This window comes from Artibeus jamaicensis, unplaced genomic scaffold (assembly GCF_021234435.1).
Source record: "Artibeus jamaicensis isolate MK-2021 breed Jamaican fruit bat unplaced genomic scaffold, CSHL_Jam_final contig_511, whole genome shotgun sequence".
Taxonomy (NCBI): Eukaryota; Metazoa; Chordata; class Mammalia; order Chiroptera; family Phyllostomidae; genus Artibeus; species Artibeus jamaicensis.
The window spans coordinates 162,293-181,468 of record NW_026521866.1 but is presented as its reverse complement, the minus strand read 5'-3'; the positions used below and the strand labels follow the sequence as shown (position 1 = coordinate 181,468).

The following is a 19,176-nucleotide window of genomic DNA, read 5'->3' as shown; positions in this document are numbered from 1 at the left end:
CTATAATTTGGATGTTAGAACATTTAAAAATGTCCTGGAGGTTCCTAAGCCTCTCCTCATTTTTTTGAATTCTTGTTTCTTCATATTTTTTTGTTTGGTCATTTTTTTCTTCCTTCTGGTCTACTCCCTTGATTTGAGTCCCAGTTTCCTTTCCATCACTATTGGTTTCCTGTGTATTTTCATTTATTTCAATTAGTTTAGCCTTCATATGTTCCTCTAATTTGTGACAGAAATTAACCAATTCTGTAAGCATCTTGATCACCAGTGTTTTGAACTGTGCATCTGAAAGGTTAGCTATCTCTTGGTTGTTTAGATTTATTGGCTCTGGGGCTCTTAGCCATAATGGAGTTCTTGAGCCATAATGTTTTGGTCTCTTCGCACCTATTTTATATGAAGGGCAGAGCCTTCGGTGTTCACCAGGGTGGGGAGATCCAGGTTGCTGAGTTGTGACGCTGTATGTGGTGGTGCGGTCAGAGAGGGGCAATGGCATTTGTTCTGCTCTCTCTCAGATGTCTGTCCCCTCTGCCGCTTCCCCCAAACAAATTGGGACCTTCTGGTGCTGGTCCCCAGGTGTGTGGGTTTGTGAACCCTCCAGGACCCTGTAGGTCTCTCCAACGAACTCTCTGTGAGCCTGGGAGCTTCTCCCAGCACCTCGACCCCAAAAGTCTTTCCAATTGGTGCTTTCAAGCTCTAGCAAGGGCCTGAAAGCCCCTGCCTTTTCCCTCGTCGCTGGGGCCCTAGCCTGAGCAGTCTGTCTCACTGCTCACTCCTTTGCTTGGTTTATCTGCACATGAATGTGTGACCGCGGTCAGCCAGCCGCCTTGCGCCCGCAGTAGGTCTGCCCGTTGCCACCCCACACCTGGGATCCACCAGCTACCGCTCGTGCGCCTGGGTTGGTGGCCACCTTTTCCTTCAAGACCCTGCTCTGCCACTGACTCCGCCCCTCTTACTGGTCTGGCTGAATGGTTCGTTGTTGTTGGACTTCTGTACAGTTCAATTTTCTGTGTTTTAGCTGCGTTTTTGTTACTAAAACTTTGTTGTTTTTAAACCTGGTTGTGCGAGGAGGCACAATGTTTTCACCTATACCTCCATCTTGGCCAGAAGTCCTATATAAAACTATTCTAAAGTAAAAACATTATTTTGAAAAGTTCCCCAGCTAATTTTAATGATTTGAGAATGAGTACGCAATATTTCCCTATCCTTCCTCACAGAAAAGCACCTATATACTTCGTATTCACTTAATTTCATGTTCCTCTTTTGGTCAGCTATAACCTTTATCTCTACCTACAATCTTGCTCCCATCATGGTTTTCTTCAAAGTTCACGTCTATAGCTCATCTCACATCTGATCTGTTCTATCAAAAACTTTGTTACTCTACTTTAGCCACTTACTCTCCATTTTTCCTCCTCAGAATTTTGGTAGTATCCCTTGACATTTTCTACTGTGGTTATCCTCATTTTCCAATTGATTTGTAAAAGAAAGATAAACTATGATAAACTTTTATTGCATATATCTTTATATGTATTTAAATAGTGGTTAAATACATCTACTATAGAATTTACCATTTTAATCACTTTTATCGATATATATTTGACATGCACCATTATATTAGTTTCAGGTGTATAATGTAAATTATTCCTATTTGTATATATTGCAAATTACCACCACAGTAAGTTTAATTAGCATCTCTTACCTTACACAATTATAAATTTTTTCTTGTGATGAGAACTTTTAAGATTCATTCTCAGCTACTTTCAAATATGCAACACAGTATTAACTACAGTTACCATACGTACATTATATCCCCATGACTTACATTTCCCCCGTTTAAAAAAAATCCTGACCCCTTTAACCCATTTCTATGATTCCCCCAACCCCTGCCTCTAGCAATCACCAATCTGTTCTCTATCTATTAACTTTTTTAAAGAAAGAAATATAAGATCTCACATACAAGAGAGATCATACGGTAATTGTATTTCTCTGGCTGACTTACTTCACTTAGCATGATGTACTCAAGGTCCATCCATGTTGTTGCAAATAGAGATTTCTTCCTTTTTTATTCCTAAATAATATTCTATTTTATATGCATGCGTATACACACATGGTGGGGCAAAAGGTTAACATTTGTTAGCACATGAAAAAGTTTATTTTTGTATTATTTATTATTACTTTTCATACAAACAACTATAAACCTACTTTTTGCCCCACCTTATATACCACTTCTTTATCCATTGATGGACACTTAGGCTGTTTCCATATTTTGGCTATTGCAAATAATGCTGCAATGAACTTAGGGGTACATATATCTTTTCAAGTTAGAATTTGCGTTTTCTTTGGATAAATACCCAGAAGTGAAATTGCTAGATGATATGGTAGTTCTGCTTTTAAATTTTTGAGGACCCTTCATACTGTTTTCTATAGTGGATGCACCAATTTACATTCCCACCAATCTTCTCTACCTCCTTGCCAACATATTATTTCTTTGTGATAACAGCCATGATACCTCATTACGGTTTTGATTTGCATTTCCATGATGATTAACAATGTTAAGCATCTATGTGCACACTTTTTGGCAATCTGTATGCCATGTTTGGAAAAATGTTTTCAGATCTAATGTCCATTTCTAAATTGGGTTGTTTGCTTTTGCTATTGAATTGTATGAGTCCTTTATATATTCTAGATATTAATCATTTATCAGATATATGATTTGCAATTATTTTCTCCCATGCGGTACATTGCCTTTTCATATTGATGGTGTCCTTTGTTGTAGTGCCACTGTTGATCTTTCATTTTATTGACAGATTCAAAAAATCATAAGCAAGAGTGATATGAAGGAGCTTACTGCCTATGTTTTCTTTAAGGAGATTTATGGTTTCAGGTCTTATATTTAAGTCTTTTTAACATATTTTGATTGAACTTTTGTATATGGTATAAGATAGTGGTTGAATTTCATTCTTTTGCATGTTGCTGTCCACTTTTCTCAAAAGCAATTTTGGAAGAGACTGTCCTTATCCCATTGTACATTCTTGGCTCTTCTGTTGTAAATAAATTGACCATATATGTATGGGTTTATTTCTGGGCTCTCTGTTCTGTTCCACTGATCTATGTCCTTGTTTTAATGCCAATACCATACTGCTGTAGTCATTACAACTTTGTAAAATTAGTTAGAAATCAGGGAGCATGATGCCTCCAGCTTTGATGTTCTTTCTCAAGATTGCTTTGGTAGCCCTTGCTTGGTAGCTCAGTTGGTTACAGCATTGTCCCAATATACCAAGGATGCAGGTTTAATCTCTAGTCAGTGTACATACAAGAAGCAACCAGTGAATGCATTAGTGAGTAGAACAACAAAATTGATATTTTCTCGCTCTTCCTCTCCCTAAAATCAAATTAAAAAATTTAAAAATTATTGCTTTGGCTACTTGGGGTCTTTTGTGGTTTCATACAAATTTCAAGATTATATCTTCTATTTCTATAAAATGCTCTTGGAATTTTATAGGAATTGCAATGTATCTGTGGATTCCTTTGGGCAGTATAGACTTGTAACAATACTGATTATTCCAGTTCATAAGTGTGAAATATCTTTCCTTTTATTTGTGTCTTCTTCAATTGATTTAATTAGTATCTTATATATTTCAACGTACAGGTCTTTCACTTTGCCAGTTAAATTTATTTCTAAGTAGTTTTTTCCTCTAGATGAAATTATAAATGGGATTGTTTTCTTAATTTATGATAGCTTGTTATTAGTATATTGAAACACACAAATTTTTATGTATTGATTTTATATTGTGTAACTCTACTGAATTTATTAGTTGTTTTGGGATGGGGTCTTTAGGGTTTTCCTGTGTATGAATATGATGTCATCTGCAAATAGTGATAGTTTATGCCTTCCTTTCTAACTTGGATGCTGTTTATTTCTTTTTCTTGCATAAATGCACTGGCTAGAACTTCTAGTAGTATGATGAATAAAAGGGGTAAGAATGGGCATCCTGATCTTTTTGCTGATTTTAGAGAAAAGACTTCAGCTTTTCACTGTAGATTATGATGCTGTCAGTGGGCTTGTCATATAACCTCTATTATGTTGAGGTGCATTCCTGTATACCCTCTTTGTTGAAGTTTTATAATAATGTTAAATTTCATTGAATGCTTTTTCTGCTACTGAGATGACTGTATAATTTTCAGCCTTCATTTTGTTAATGTAGTGGTTCACAATGAAATGAAAATGTTGAACCATCCTTACACCCCTGGAAAAAGTCCCATTCAATCACGGTATATGATCCTTTTAATGTATTGTTGAATTGGGTTTCCTAATATTTTGTTGAGAATTTTTGCATTTATGTGCACTAAGGATATTCATCAGTAATTTTCTTTTCTGATAGTGTCCTTGTCTGGTTTTGTTATCAGGATAATGCTAGTATCATAAAATGATTTTGAAAAATGTTGCCTCTGGTTATATATTTTAGGGAAGAGTTTGAGAAGGATTGGTATAAATTTTTCTTAATTTGTTAAATTCCAGTGAACCTCTCTGTTCTAAATTGACTTAGCTATTTTTATAACTAGAACTTTGTACCTATGACTCCCTTTATCCTTTTTGCCTACATTCCCACCCCAGCAACCACCAATCTGTTCTCTGTATCTATGAGCTTGATGTTTGTTTTTGATATCACATATAAGTGAGATCAGGTAGTAGATATCTTTCCCAGCCTGATTTATTTCACTTAGAGAAATGACTCAAGGTCCACACACAGTGTTGCAAATGGCAAGATTTCATTCTTTTGCCTATGGCTTTATAAAAATAACAACCATATATTATGAATTTTTTACAACACAGTGATTAGACATTTCTATAACTGATGAAGTGATTGCCATGATAAATCTAGTACCCACCTGACACCAGTTATTATGATACACTGACTATATGCTCTATGTTTTATGTCTGTGACTATTTTATAACTACCAATTTGTAATTCTTAATAAATTTTCCTGTTACACTCCTTCCTCCAATCCCACTACTGATAATTGTCAAAATGTTCTTTGTACTCTGGATTTGTTTCTGTTTTGTTTGTTCATTTATTTTAAATTCCACATATAAATGAAATCATGTGGCATTTGTCTTTGTCTGACTTATTTCACTCAGCACAATATTCTCTAGGTCTACCCATGTTGTTGCAGAGGGCAAGATTTCATTCTTTTTTATGGCCGAATCATATTCCATTGTATATATGCACCACTTCTTTATCCATTCATCTACTGATGGACATTTAGGTTGCTACCATATCTTGGCTATTGTAAATGAACATATAAATGCAGATCTCTTTCTGAAATAGGTGTTTTGGGTTTCTTCAATAAATACAAAAAAGTGAAATTGTGGGGTCCTTCCTCCTATCTTGCATATATAGCCTTTGTTTTAAAGTCCGTACTGTCATACCCTGGCTTTTATTTTTGTTTCCATTTTCATGAAATCTTTTTTTCTATATTTTTACTTTCAGTCTGTGTGTCTTTTGACCTGAGGTGAGTCTCAAGCATATGTGAGGGTCTTGATTTGTTATCCATTCAGCCACTGTAGGTGTTACAGCATTTAATTCATTTACATTTAAAGTAATTGCTGATAGATATGTAGTTGTTGCCATTTTATTGTTCACACACACACACATATATATTTTTTTCCTTCTAAAAAAAGACGCTTTAACATTATTTTAATAATTCTGGTTTGGTGGTGGTGAACTCCTTTAACTTTTTCTTGTCGGGGAAGTTCTTTATCTATCCTATTTTAAATGATAGCTTTGCTAGGTAGAGTAATCTTGGTTGTAGGTCCTTGCTTTGCATCACTTTGAATATTTCTTGCCAAACCTTTCTGGCTTGCAAAATTTGTTGAGAGATCAGCTGACAAGTCTTATGGGAGCTCCCTTGTAGGAAATTTAATTGCTTTTCTTCTTGCTGCTTTTAAGGTTCTTTAATCTTTGGCATTTTAATTACAAGGTGTCTTGGTGCAGGCCTCTAAATTCATCCTGTTTGGGAGGGACTCTCTGCACTTCTTAGGCTGGAATGTCTACTTCCTTTGCCAGGTTATAAAAATTTCCTGTAATTATTGCTTCAAACAGGTATTCAATTCCATGCTCTTTCGCTTCTCATCTCTGCTCATGCTCTTATGATGTGAATGTTGATAAGCTTGATCTCCTGGAGGCTTCTTAAACTATCCTCATTATTTTAGATTCTTTTTTCTTTCTGTTGTTCTGATTGGGTGTTTTCTGCTACTGCACGTTCCAAATCACTGATTCATTTTTCTGCCTCATCTAATTTACTGTTCATTCCCAGTAATTTATTCTTCATTTCAGTGAGGGTATCCTTCATGTCTCATTGGTTCTTTTTTATGGTTTCTATGTGCCATTTTATCCTCTTGAAGTTCTCACTAATTCCTTGAGCACTCTTATAACCATTATTTTGAACTCTCTATCTGGAAGACTATTTACCTCCATTTCATTTAGTTCTTTTTCTGGAGATTTACCCTGTTCTTTCATTTGAGGCATGTTTCTTTGCCTCATTTTCATTCTATCCCTGTGTTTGTTCTATGTATTAGGTAGCGCTATTACAACTCCTGGTCTTGGTAGAGTGGCGTTATGTAGTAGGTATACAGTGGAAACCAGTGGTGAAATCTCCCTGATCGCCTGAGCTGGGTCCTTGTGTGGCCTGTTATGTGTCCACCTATTGTACCTGAGCCTTTATATCTGTTTGGACGGACCAACACCCTCCTCCAGGCTGATTGGTTTAAGCACTGCCTGTGACTACAGGGGAGGATCTTTTGTTTTGGGGCTAAACCTCTGTAGCACAACGGGCTTTAGCAGGGCTCCTGTGCCTATTGAGACTGTTGAGTGTGTTGTTTGTGGAGGTACTTGGGTGGTACCTTTGTGTAGTCTGAAGCTGGCCACCATGTGTGTTCTGGAGTCTCCTGGAATGTGAAGGCCAAGGTCAGCAGCTGCCTGTAACCTGTATCAGGGTTACCTGTCTAGGGCCACCTGGTATCAGGTACAAAGTGATCTGCAGATAGTTGCCACCTGTCATGAGTTTGGAGGTGCCTGGGAGAGACTAAGCTGTGAATTGAGGCCTGCTGCCACTACTGCTGGAGTCGGGGCTGCTCAGCAAGAAATACAGGGCATGCCTAGACCAGATGCTGCTTGTTTGGGGTTTGTTTAGGAAAATCTGCAGCATGAACCAAGACAGGATGTTTGTATGAAAAAATGCAACAAAAGAAGCCTGAGTAGGCTGGCACAGTGGATGGGAAAGCATCTCAGAGAATTGCTGGTATAGGGCAGACAGTATTAGCCAGGCTGAAAGAAACTCAAGATATGGTGCCTACAAGCTCCTATAGAATGTCAGTTCAGTAAAGGAACAATGGCTTCTACCAGCACTTCTGTCTGGCAGTAAGCTTCCCTTGTTCTGGAACCAGACAATTCAGTTTCTTCCTATATGTCCCTGGCTCTTTTGCTCTGTAAGATCTCAGAGCAAGTCCATGTGGGCCCTTTAAAAGGAATGTTTTGGACTCAAGCAAACCTCCACTCAGTCAGCCACAATCCTGGATAGTTTTTGCACCCAAAAATTACAGGTGTTTCTCTTTCCAGTACTGGGCCCCTGGTCTGGGGAGCCTAATGTAATGCCGGGATCCCTTACTCCTCGGGGGGTATACCTGCAGCTGCAATACCCCTTTAACCACCACTCTTGAGTTTGGGACTGCCTGTTTCATGTCCCTTCTACCACTTTCAACATGGCTCTTTTTCTGTATATCCTTAGTTATAGCACTCTGTTCAGCTGCATTGTAGGTGGTTCTGAATGATGATCGTTCTGTAGGTTAGTTGTAGTTTTGAAGTGGTCTTAGAAGGAGACTAGTTTAACCACACAGAAACTCTATTTCTTTAACATGACTCTTGCTGGTTTTTGTCCACTCTCTTGCTTAATCATTAAGTCCTTAAAACAGCAGATTCTGGTCAGCATCAAACTGCCTTAAGAACAAAACCTTAGGTCTGTTGACCGCAGAACAGTTTTCAAAGTGAAGGATAACGTCTTGACTTCAGTTGTGTAACCAGAGAGAACAATGCCAAGACTGACATTAGAACCTGATTCAATGATCAACTACTTCCTACCCTCACCCCAACCAGTCATTGGAGCCCTTTCTAAAATGTGGTATTAAAGCTAAAAGTCATTTTTATAAGTTCTAAATAAAATTTAAAAGTAGAAATGCAAATATGATAAACGGAAACCAGAGGACAAGTGAAAACACTTGCAACACATAACAGAGAACTAATCATCAGAATTATAACAAATCAATAAAAAAGACAACATACCACACAAAAATTAGAAGACATGAAGAGGCAGTTCAAAGAATGAGTAATACAAATGTTGAGTAAACCTATGAAAATATTCAATCTCAGTCCTAATTTTAAAACTACAAAATAACAGGATGACTTTTTTACTTAAAAGACTGACGAAAATTAAGGCTGTGTTCATACAACCAGAGGAGTCATACACTGCTGATGGTGATAAATTTAGCAAAGCCATTTAAATATAAATTAAACAGCCCTGAACAGGTAGTTCTGTTGGTTAGACTTTTGTTTTGATGTGCCAAGGTTGTGGGTTTGATTCCCCAGTCAGGACACATATAAGAATCAACCAATGAATGCATTAGTAAGGAGAACAACAAATCCATGTTTCTCTCTCTTTCCCTTCCTATCTCTAATACAGGAAAAAAAAACAACCCTAAGATAATACACAAATACAATCACTAAAATGTTACTTGTATGCCCAAAACACTAGGGGGGAAATCTAAATATCCATTTATAAAAATCTGGCTTAAAAATAGTAAATTATTATGCTGAAAATTATATAAATGATAAAATAAGCCTTTAAAAGATACTGTTTTTCTTAATCTCTTCTCTTCTGCAGAATTTACAAATGTTGGTAGTGCTTCAGGACTTAATCCTGGAACCCTGTCTATTCTCTCATGCTCCGTAAGTGATCTAATTAGTGTCATGGCTTTAAACACCACTTTAAGTGGCACTGACTTCCAAATCTGCATCTCTAGTCCGTATCTAAAACACCATATTTGTACATCCACTTGCTTATCTGACATCTTCACAGGAATGTCTAATAGGCATATAAACCAAAAAAAGACCAGAGAAAATTCTTGATTTTTCCTGTCAAACCTCCTCCTCCATACCCACCTATTTCAATAAATGTCACCACCATCCATCATCACTTAAATAAAAAATTCAGAAATGTTGACTCCATCTCTGAAACATATTCCAAATTAAATTCATGTCTTTCCATCTCAATTGCTGCCCATCATTTCTGAATCTCAAACCACCATTATCACTTGAATACGCTACTACACACACAGACATACACACACAAAATCTTTCTGCTACTATTCTTACTCAAATCCTCCCTTCCTCCTACTCCCTTATACCTTCCACCCCACCATATATATTCTACAGAGAGCAGTGAGAATATCTTTTAAAACTAAAAAGTCCTGGGCAGGTGGCTTAGTAGGTTGGAGCACTGTCCTGTGCATCAAAAGGTTGAGGGTTCAATTTCCAGTCAGGGCACATATAGGAAGTAACATCAATGTTTCTCTCTCACATTGGTATCTGTGCCTGTCTTGTCTGTCTCTCTCATTGATAAACATCTCCTCGGGTGAGAATTTAAAAAAACTAAATATCAGGTGATACTCCTCAAAAAAAATCAATTGAACAGATGATATTGCTGCCCTGCTTAATTTATTGGTTTCTCAATGATCTTGAATAAAGTCTAAACTCAAACTAAACCACCAATACGAAGGGGAATTAATGGAATATACATATGAATATTTTCTTAGAGCATTTAAAAACCTCAGAGATAAGACTAATAATATGCTGATATGCAGTAGGACTAAACAAAACAAACAAAAAATATGAAATAATAATGATTCAAATGAACAACTCTTCAGATTAGGTATATAATGGAATGGAAAAGCCAAAGAACAAATTAGTGACCTACAAAAGTCACGTAAAGGATAGTTGCAGAAGGCATTAGAAAGGGGTGCAAAAACAAAAAGGAAAATACTAAAGTTAAAAGAAAAGGAGAAGTTCGATGTGACAGAATCCATATAACAGAATCTGCAGACAGAAAAAAAGACAACAAAATACTTGAAAAAATAACCAATAATTCAGCAAAATGAAAGAATGATAAAATACATTAAATTCAAATTAAAGTATCCAGAGTAAATCTTAGTAAAACACAGACTTTCGATAAATATTTGAAGGACTAAGTATGATTCCAAGTGCCAAACATAACAAAAATGGGAACTATATCCAGCCAGACACATTAAAAACTGTAAAAGGCAAAGAAAAAAATTCAGAATCTTCTAGAGAGGAACTATAGGTACACAAACAGAAAGAAAAAAACACCTGATATCGGAACTTCCAAAAGGCAATATGATGCAAGAAACAATGCAGTATCTTTTCAAAATGTTTAAGAAAAAGAATTTCAAACTAATTATTGCCCTCTGCCTGGCACCCCCCCCTCCCACCAGCATTCCTCACCTTAGTTCATGTCCATAGATCTTACATGTAAGTTCTTTGGCTTCTCCATTTACCAAATTATTCTTAACCTCCCCATCTATTTTGTACTACCATTTATGCTCCTTGTTCCCTGTACCTTTTCCCTCATTCTTCCCCCTTCCCCTCCCTGCTGATAACATTCCATGTGATCTCCATTTCTGTCATTCTGTTCCTGTTCTAGTTGTTTGCTTAGTGGAGGGGGGGAAGGGTTATGTTCAGTTGTTGCTAGTTATGAGATTGTTGCCATTTTATGGTTCATAGTTTTGATCACATTCTTTTTCTTATATAAATCCGTTTAGCATTTCATATAATAAGGAAGGGCTTGGTGATGATGAACTACTTTAACTTTACCTTTCCTGACAAGCACTTTATCTGCCCATCCATTCTAAATAATAGCTTTGCTGGACAGTGTAATCTTCGATGTAGGTCCTTGCCTTTCATGACTTGGAATATTTATTTCCAGCCCCTTTTTGCCTATAAGGTTTCTTTCTAGAAATCAGCTGATAGTCTAATGGAAACTCCTTTTCTCAAGCTGCTTTTAAGATTCTCTCTTTATCTGTAACCTTGGTTAACTTAATTATGATGTGCCTGTTGTGTGCTTCCTTGGGTCCAAATTCTTTGAGACTGAGATTTCTGGACTTCCTAAAGTCTATTTCCTTCGTCAGATTGGGTAAGTTCTCCTTCACTATGTTTTCAAACAAGTTTTCCATTTCTTGCTCTTCCTCCTCTTCTTCTGGCACCCCTATGATTCGGACGTTGGAATGTTAAAAGTTGTCCTAGAGGATCCTAAGCCTGTTCTAATTTTTTCTGAATTCTGTCTACTCTGGTTGAATGCTTATTTTTTCTTCTGTTCCAAATCATTCATTTGTGCCCCAGTTTTCTTCCTGTCACTGTTGGTTCCCTGTATATTTTTCTTTTAATTTTTTTATTTTACTGATTATGCCATTACAGTTGTTCTATTTCTGTCCCCTCCACCCTGCACAACCCTCCCCCACCATTCCCCCCTTTACTTCATGAACACATGTCTCAAGTTCTTTAGATTCTGTATTTCCCCTATTCTTACCCTCCCCCCTATCTAATCTCTACCTACTGTCTATGTTACTTATTTTCTGTACCTTCTCTCCCCCTTCTCCTTCTCCCACTCCCCTGTTGCTAACCCTCCACATGATCTTCATTTCTATGGTTCACTCCTGATCTAGCTGTTCTCTTAATTTGCTTTCGTTTTAGCCGTGGCTGTTGATAACTGAGTTTGCTGTCTTTTCACTGTTCATCTTTTTTATTTTCTTTTTCTTAGGTAAGTTATCTTCCTTTAATATTTCATATAATAAGGGCTTGGTGATGATGAGCTCCTTGAATTTGGTCTTATCTGAGAAGAACTTTATCTGTCCTTCCATTCTAAATAAAAACTTTACTGGATAGAGCAATCTTGGAAGTAGGTCTTTGGATTTCATGACTTGGAATACTTCTTTCCAGCTCCTTCTTGCCTATAAAGTCTCTTTTGAGAAATCTGCTGACAGTCTGATGAGAACTCCTTTGTAGGTGACTGTCCCCTTCTCTCTTGCTGCTTCTAGGATTCTCTCCTTCATTTTAATCTTGGCTAATGTAATTATGATGTGCCTTAGTGTGTTTGTTCTTGGGTCCAAGAAGAGACTCTCTTCTTTGGGACTCTCTGAGCTTCCTGGATTTCTTCGAAGTCTATTTCCTTTGCCAGAATGGGGAAGTTCTCTTTTATTATTTGTTCAAATAACTTTTCCACTGGTGGCTGTTACTTTCCCCCTTCTGGTACCCCTATAATTCGGATGTTGGAGCATTTAAAGATGTTCTGTAGGTTGCTAAATCTCTCAGTTTTTTGAATTCTTATTTCTTCATTCTTTTCTGGTTGGTCATTTTTATCCTCCTTCTGGTCCACTCCTTTGATTTGAGTCCCAGTTTGCTTTCTATTACTACTGGTTTCCTGGGCATTGCCCTGCATTTCAATTAGTTTCGCCTTCATATGTTCCTCTAATTTGTGAATAAAATCAACCAGTTCTGTGAGCATCCTGATCAGCAGTGTTTTGAACTGTGCATCTGAAAGTTTTGCTATTTCTTCGTCACTTAGATTTATGGGCTCTGGGGCTTTGAGATCTTCTTGAGCCATTTTTGGTGTGTTCGCACCCATTAAGTATGAGAATGGGAGCCTTATGGGTGGGGCAGGGCCACCTAGGTCGCTGGTTTTTGATGCTGTATGTGGGGACGGGGTCAGAGAGGGAGCAATGGCAGTCCTCTCCACTCGCCCAGTCCGCCTCACTGCTCGCCCCCGTCTGTTTATCTGAGTGCAAATGTGGGAGCCTGTCGCCCTGCAGTCTCAATGCTCATCTCTTCACTGGCTTATCTGCGTGCAAATGCTCGACCGACCACAGACAGCCAGTTGCGCCTCTTCCCTGTGTCTGCCCATAGCTAGCCGGCACCTGGGATCCGTGCCCTCAGCTGCCTGCGCACCGCCCGGGTTGGGGATCTTTTTTGCCCAATCTGCTCCGCTGCTGGCTTTGCCCCTCTCACCAGTGTAGCTAAGCAGTTCATTGTTTTCAGACTCCGTATTATCAATTTTCTGTGTGGTTTGATTGCGTTTATTGCTGTTAAAACTTTGTTGTTTTTAGATTTGGTTGTGCAAGGACCAAAAGTGTTTCCACCTACACCTCCATCTTGGCAGAAGTCCTTGTATATTTTTCTTTATTTCACTCTGCATAGCCTTCATTTTTTCTGCTATTTGGCAACCATACTCAACCATTTCTGTAAGCATCCTGATTACCAGTTTTTTGAACTCTGCATCTGATAGGCTGGCTATCTCCTGGTCCCTTAGTTCTTTTTCTGGAGTTTTGATCTGTTCCTTCATTTGGGCCATATTTCTTTGTTTTGGCACACCTGTTACACTGCAAGGGGTGGAGCCTCTGGTATCTGCCAGGGCAAGGAAACCCACATTGCTGTGTTGTAGTGTTGTATGTGGGGGAGGAGTCAGAGAAGGAACAGTGCTGCTTGCTCTGCTCTCAGCCAGCTTTTAAGTCACTTCTCCCACTACCCACAAGCAAGTTGGGCCCTTCTAGTGCTAATTCCTGGGGTGGGTGGGTTTGTGTATGTTCTAGGACCTGGTGGGCCTCTCCAACAAACTCTCCTGTGAGGCTTGGAGTTTCACCCGCCCCCTCAAACCCCATAGATTTTTACAGCCCGAGTTCTTGAGGCTTTTCCGGTGAGCTTTTCCGGTGAGTTCTTGAGGCTGGAACCATTGGGTGAGCTGTCTGTTTTGCCCACCTGGTCCTCCAGCTGCCACCTCACCACGTTTCCTCTCTGCCCCCTCTTCCTGTCTCCACCCCTCCTACCTGTCTCAATGAATGTTTCTTCTTAACTCCCTGGTTATTGGACTTCCATAAAGTTCAATTTTCTGGCAGTTGTGATTGTTTTTGTTTTTAATGTTTTCTGTCCTTTCGGCTGTGCCACAAGGCAATGTATATCTATCTATGCCTCCATCTTAGCCACAATTCCAAAAATAAACTATTGTTTAAAAGAGAGAGTTAATTAATGATAATTTCAGGTGTAAGAAAGACTTTAAAGTGTTTATATATAAACAATTTGTTTGAAAATTGCTTTTAAGTAGGTACTCAAGAATTGAAATCGTTTTGGTCATGGTGATGGGGAATACTTGAAGCCTCCTACACCTCATCAAAATTACAACTAAATCATATAACCACCATCATTCAAAATGCCTGAAATCTAACTGAACGGATCTCCTATAACAAAGGATATAAAGAAGAAATCATGTGAACATGGTAGAAGGGTAGGAGATGCAGAACAGGCTGGTATCATACCTTGTATGCAGAAGTCCCCTAAGGAACAAGGGATCCCATCTCCACATCAGAACCCCTAGCTAAGGGTTCCAAGTCCCAGGAAGAGAACTCCCCATAATTTCTGGTTGTAAAAACCAGGGGAGACTGTGGCTGAATGAGACAAAGAAATCCTAGACACCCACGCATTCCTCTTAAAAGGCCTGAGCACTGACTTACTCAGACTCACTTGCTCTGAGCCCCAGGGCTGGGGCAGTAGCTTGAAAGACACTAAACAAATGGGGAGAAATTGAATTGTCTGGCTGCATGCAGGATGAGGGTTGGACCAGTTTTCTCCAAGACATAAATACAGGCAGAAGCCACTTTTCCTTTGTTGAGCCCTCCACCTACAGAGCCTGATACCAAGTGCTGTATCTGAAGCTAACACTGTTCACCCAACACAGGTGATTCCAAGACCCAGCCGGCCCAAATATGAGTATACCCAATTGTTTCCAGTGGCTTTTCCATAAAAAAAATCTGTTTTGGATCAAGCTGTGGACTAAAATCACTCAAACAAGTAGCAGCTAGTTTCTGTGTACCCCATAACCACTTGCTAAGTGGCCAAAAACCTGGCACTAGTGGCAGCCAGCCTCAGGTTGCAGCTTGGCCTCTCCTAGGCACCTTTAAGCCCAGCAAAAGTAGCAGCTATCTGCAGATGACTCTGTAGGTCATTTGAAATGGCCCTGGGGTAGGGCACATGTGGTGTTTAACCTTGCACCTCGCAGAGGGCCATAGAGCCAGTGCCGCAGATGGACAGCCTCAGACCATGCTAGATTATAACCCAACCACCTCTATGAGCAACACATTCAAGGGGCAGACTCGACAGGTATCTGAGCACAGCTGAAGTATGTCTTCTTCCATGGGGTCGGGATCTGCACAGCAGCTCCTGCAAAGCAGTTACAGCCTGTCTTCCTGGGTGTCAGTCTCTCCCATTTATAAGCCAACAGCAATAAAGGCTCAACTACAATGGGACAGCGCACAGAGCCCACACGGGGGGTGCGTCTGAAGCCCCCAGCTTAATGACCAGGGAGTCACTAAGTGACTAGGGACTTAATGACTCAAGTGTCACTGAGCCCCTACAGGGCACCTACTATATAAGGCTACTACACCAAGTCCAGGAGACATAGCAGCTGTACCTAATACATAGAAAGAAACACACAGGAGCAGCCAAAATGATACAACAAAGGAAAATCTCCCAAATGAAAGAGTAGAACTTCAGGAAAAGAATGAAATGGATGCAAGCAATCAACAAGATAGAATTAAAAACAATGCTGTAAGAATGCTCAAGAAATTTAGTGAGAAATAAAACAACTTAAAAAAGGACACTGAAAACATTAAAAATGAAGCCATGAGACATGAAGAATACATTAACTAAATGGAGAATCACTAAATATAAATAGTACAGAAAATAAAGCAGATAATCAAATTAGCAATTCATAAGTAAGCGGAAAATATGTAATCAGCAAGAATTTGAAAACATAATGACAGAAAACTTTCCTTAACTTGGTGATGGCAATAAGACATACAAGTCCAAGAAGCAGACAATCCTCAGCAAGATGAATCCAAAGAGGCCCACAACAAGATACATAATTAAAATGCCAAGATTAAAGACCAAGAGACAATCTTAAAGCAGCAAGAGAAACGTAGTTAGTTACCTACAAGAGAGCTCCAAAAAGACTGCCAGCTGATTTCGCAACAGAAATTTTGCAGGTAAGAAGAGACTGTCAAAAAATATTCAGACTTCCGGCTAAGATGGAGGTGTAGGTGGAAACACTATGCCTCCTTGCACAACCAAAATTAAGGACAACAAAGATTTAGAAAAAAAAAACCCACAATCAGAACAGACAGAAAATGGGACTGTATGGAAGTCCAACAACTATTCAACCAGAGGGGTAGAGCTGGCAGCCAGCAGAGAGGGATCAAGCCAGGAAAAGGCAGTGAGAGCCAGACTCGGGAGCTCTGGGCGGACCACAGCCACACATTCGCAAGCAGATAAACTAGACAAAAATGGGCAGCAAGACAGACCGTGCAACCCAGGGCCACAGAGACAAGAAATAAAGCATAAAAGCACCAACTGAAAAGGTGCTGGCTTGTGGGAAGCGACAGAGGATACTGAAATCTGAGAGAGAGTGGAGCAAGCACCATTGTTCCCTCTCTGACCCCACCCCCACATACAGCATCACAACCCAGTAACTGGGTTGCCCACCCTGGCGAACACCTAAGGCTCTGTCCACCACTCATACATAACAGGCTTGACCTGACCAAAAATGGCTCAATCAGAACAAATCAAAGCCCCAGAGCCAGTACTTTTAAGCAACCAAGAGAGAGCCAACCTATCAGATGCACAGTTCAAAACACTGGTGATCAGGATGCTCACAGAACTGATTAATTTTGGCTGCAAATTAGATGAAAAAATGAAGGCTACCCTAAGTGAAATGATGAAAAATGCACAGGGAACCAATAGTGATGGGAAAGAAACTGGGACTCAAATCAATGGAATGGACCAGAAGGAAGAAAGAAACAACCAAACAGAAAAGAAGGAAGAAACAAGAATTCAAAAAAATGAGGAGAGGATGAGGAACCTCCAGGACATCTTTAAACGTTCCAACATCCGAATTATAGGGGTACCAGAAGGGGAAGAGGAAGAGCAACAAGTGGGAAACTTATTTGAACAAATAATAAAGGAGAATTTCCCCAATCTGGCAAAGGAAATAGACTTCCAGGAAGTCAAGGAAGCTCAGAGAGTCCCAAAGAAGTTGGACCCAAGAAGGAACATATCATATGTCCTTGGGCACATCATAATTACATTAGCCAAGATGAAAATGAAGGAGAGAATTCTAGAAGCAGCAAGAGATAAGGGGACAGTCACCTACAAAGGAGTTCCCATCAGACTGTAAGCAGATTTCTCAAAAGAGACCTTACAGGCAAGAAGGGGCTGGAGAGAAGTATTCCAAGTCATGAAATCCAAAGACCTACAACCAAGATTGATCTATCCAGCAAAGCTTTCATTTAGAATGGAAGGGCAGATAAAGTGCTTCTCAGATAAGATCAAAGTCAAGGAGTTCATCATCACCAAGCCCTTATTATATGAAATGTTAAAGGGGCTTATCTAAGAAAAAGAAGATAAAAAATATGAACAGTGAAAGGACATCAAACTCAGTTATTAACAAGCACACTTAAAAGCAGACTAAGTGGATACCTAAAACAGGAGAAGAGCCACAGAAATGGAGATCACATGGAAGGTTAGCAATAGGGGAGTGGGAGGAGCAGGGGTGGGGAGAAGGTACAGCGAATGAGTAGCATAGACAGTGGGGAGAAAATAGGGAGGGCAAGAGTAGTGTGGGAAATGTAGAAGCTAAAGAACTTATGACACATGCACATGAACTAAAGGGGGAAATATGGGAGGGAGGGGGTTTGCAGGGTTGAGGGGGCATGGGACAACTGTAATGGCATAATCAATAAAATATATTTTTTAAAAAAGAAGTATTCAAAGTAATGCTACAAGGACCTTCAACCAAGCAAAGCTATCATTTAGAATTGAAGGACTGATACAGAGTTTTCCAGGCAAGAAAATGCTTGACTGTTGTGTGTGCATAAAACCTGCACCCTGGTATACTGGGATGATGCTGTATCCAACTTGGCTAGTCAGACAGGGCAAATAATTACTTTAAATGCAGATGGCTTAAATGCTCCAGTAAAAAAACATACAGTGACTTAGTGGATAACAAAACAAGACCCTTACACATGCTCTCTGTAAGAGACTTCAGATCGAAAGACACAGACTGAAAGTTAAAGGATGGAAAAAAAGATTTCATGAAAATAGAAACAAATCAAAAGCTAGTGTAGCAATACATACAACAGACAAAGCAGGCTATAAAAAAAGGCTATAACATGAGACAAAGAAGGATCCAGCAGTTCAACTTCTGGGTATATACCCAAAGAAACACAAAACACTAAATTGAAAAGACATATATATCCATGTGATTATTGCAGCATTACTTATAATAGCAAAAATATGGAAGCATCCTAAGTATGCATGAATAGATGAATAAGAAGCAAAGTACATATACAATAGAATATGACTCAGCCATAAAAAAGAATGAAATATTGCCATCTACAAAAAAATGGATGGACTTAGATGGTATTGTGATAAATGAAATAAGTCAGAGAAAAATGCCAGAGGGTTTTACTTACACATGGAAGCTAAAAAATGAATAAGCAAAAAAAGGAACAGATTCATAGATAGAACACTTTGGCTGTTGCCATTTGAGATAGGGTTTGGGGATTGGATGGGAAGGTGAAAGAATTTAGAAGTACAAATTAACAGTTACAGAGTACTCATAGAAATGTAGAACACAGCCTAGAGAATATAGTCAGTAATATAGTAATAACTCCACATGGTTTCAGATGGGTTCTAGGTTTGTCAGGGTGATGACTTTGTAAGTTAATACAATATTGAATATCAACTATAATTTAAAAATAAAAAAAACAAAAAAGAAATACATGAGGACAATATGTGATGGAAGGGAGTAAGAGTGTATGATTAACCTAATAAAGTGTATTTCATATAAAAAAGTAAAAAAAGAACATTAGACACTTGAGAAACACCCCTAACAATCCAGAACTAACATTCTATAGAACGTCAACATACCTGCTAGGAAAACTGAGGGGTAAAGGGATGGGGTGAAGGAGACTACAGATAAGTGAGAAAGTCATTAAGGTACTTTTCTTTGGAG

General features: G+C 38.9%; 1 protein-coding gene across 5 annotated transcripts in view; it reads right to left on the bottom strand.

Moving 5' to 3' along the window:
• ANKRD12 (ankyrin repeat domain 12) overlaps positions 1-19,176 on the bottom strand; it is a 165,704-nt gene that overhangs the window by 123,365 nt on the left and 23,163 nt on the right. The window lies entirely within an intron of this gene.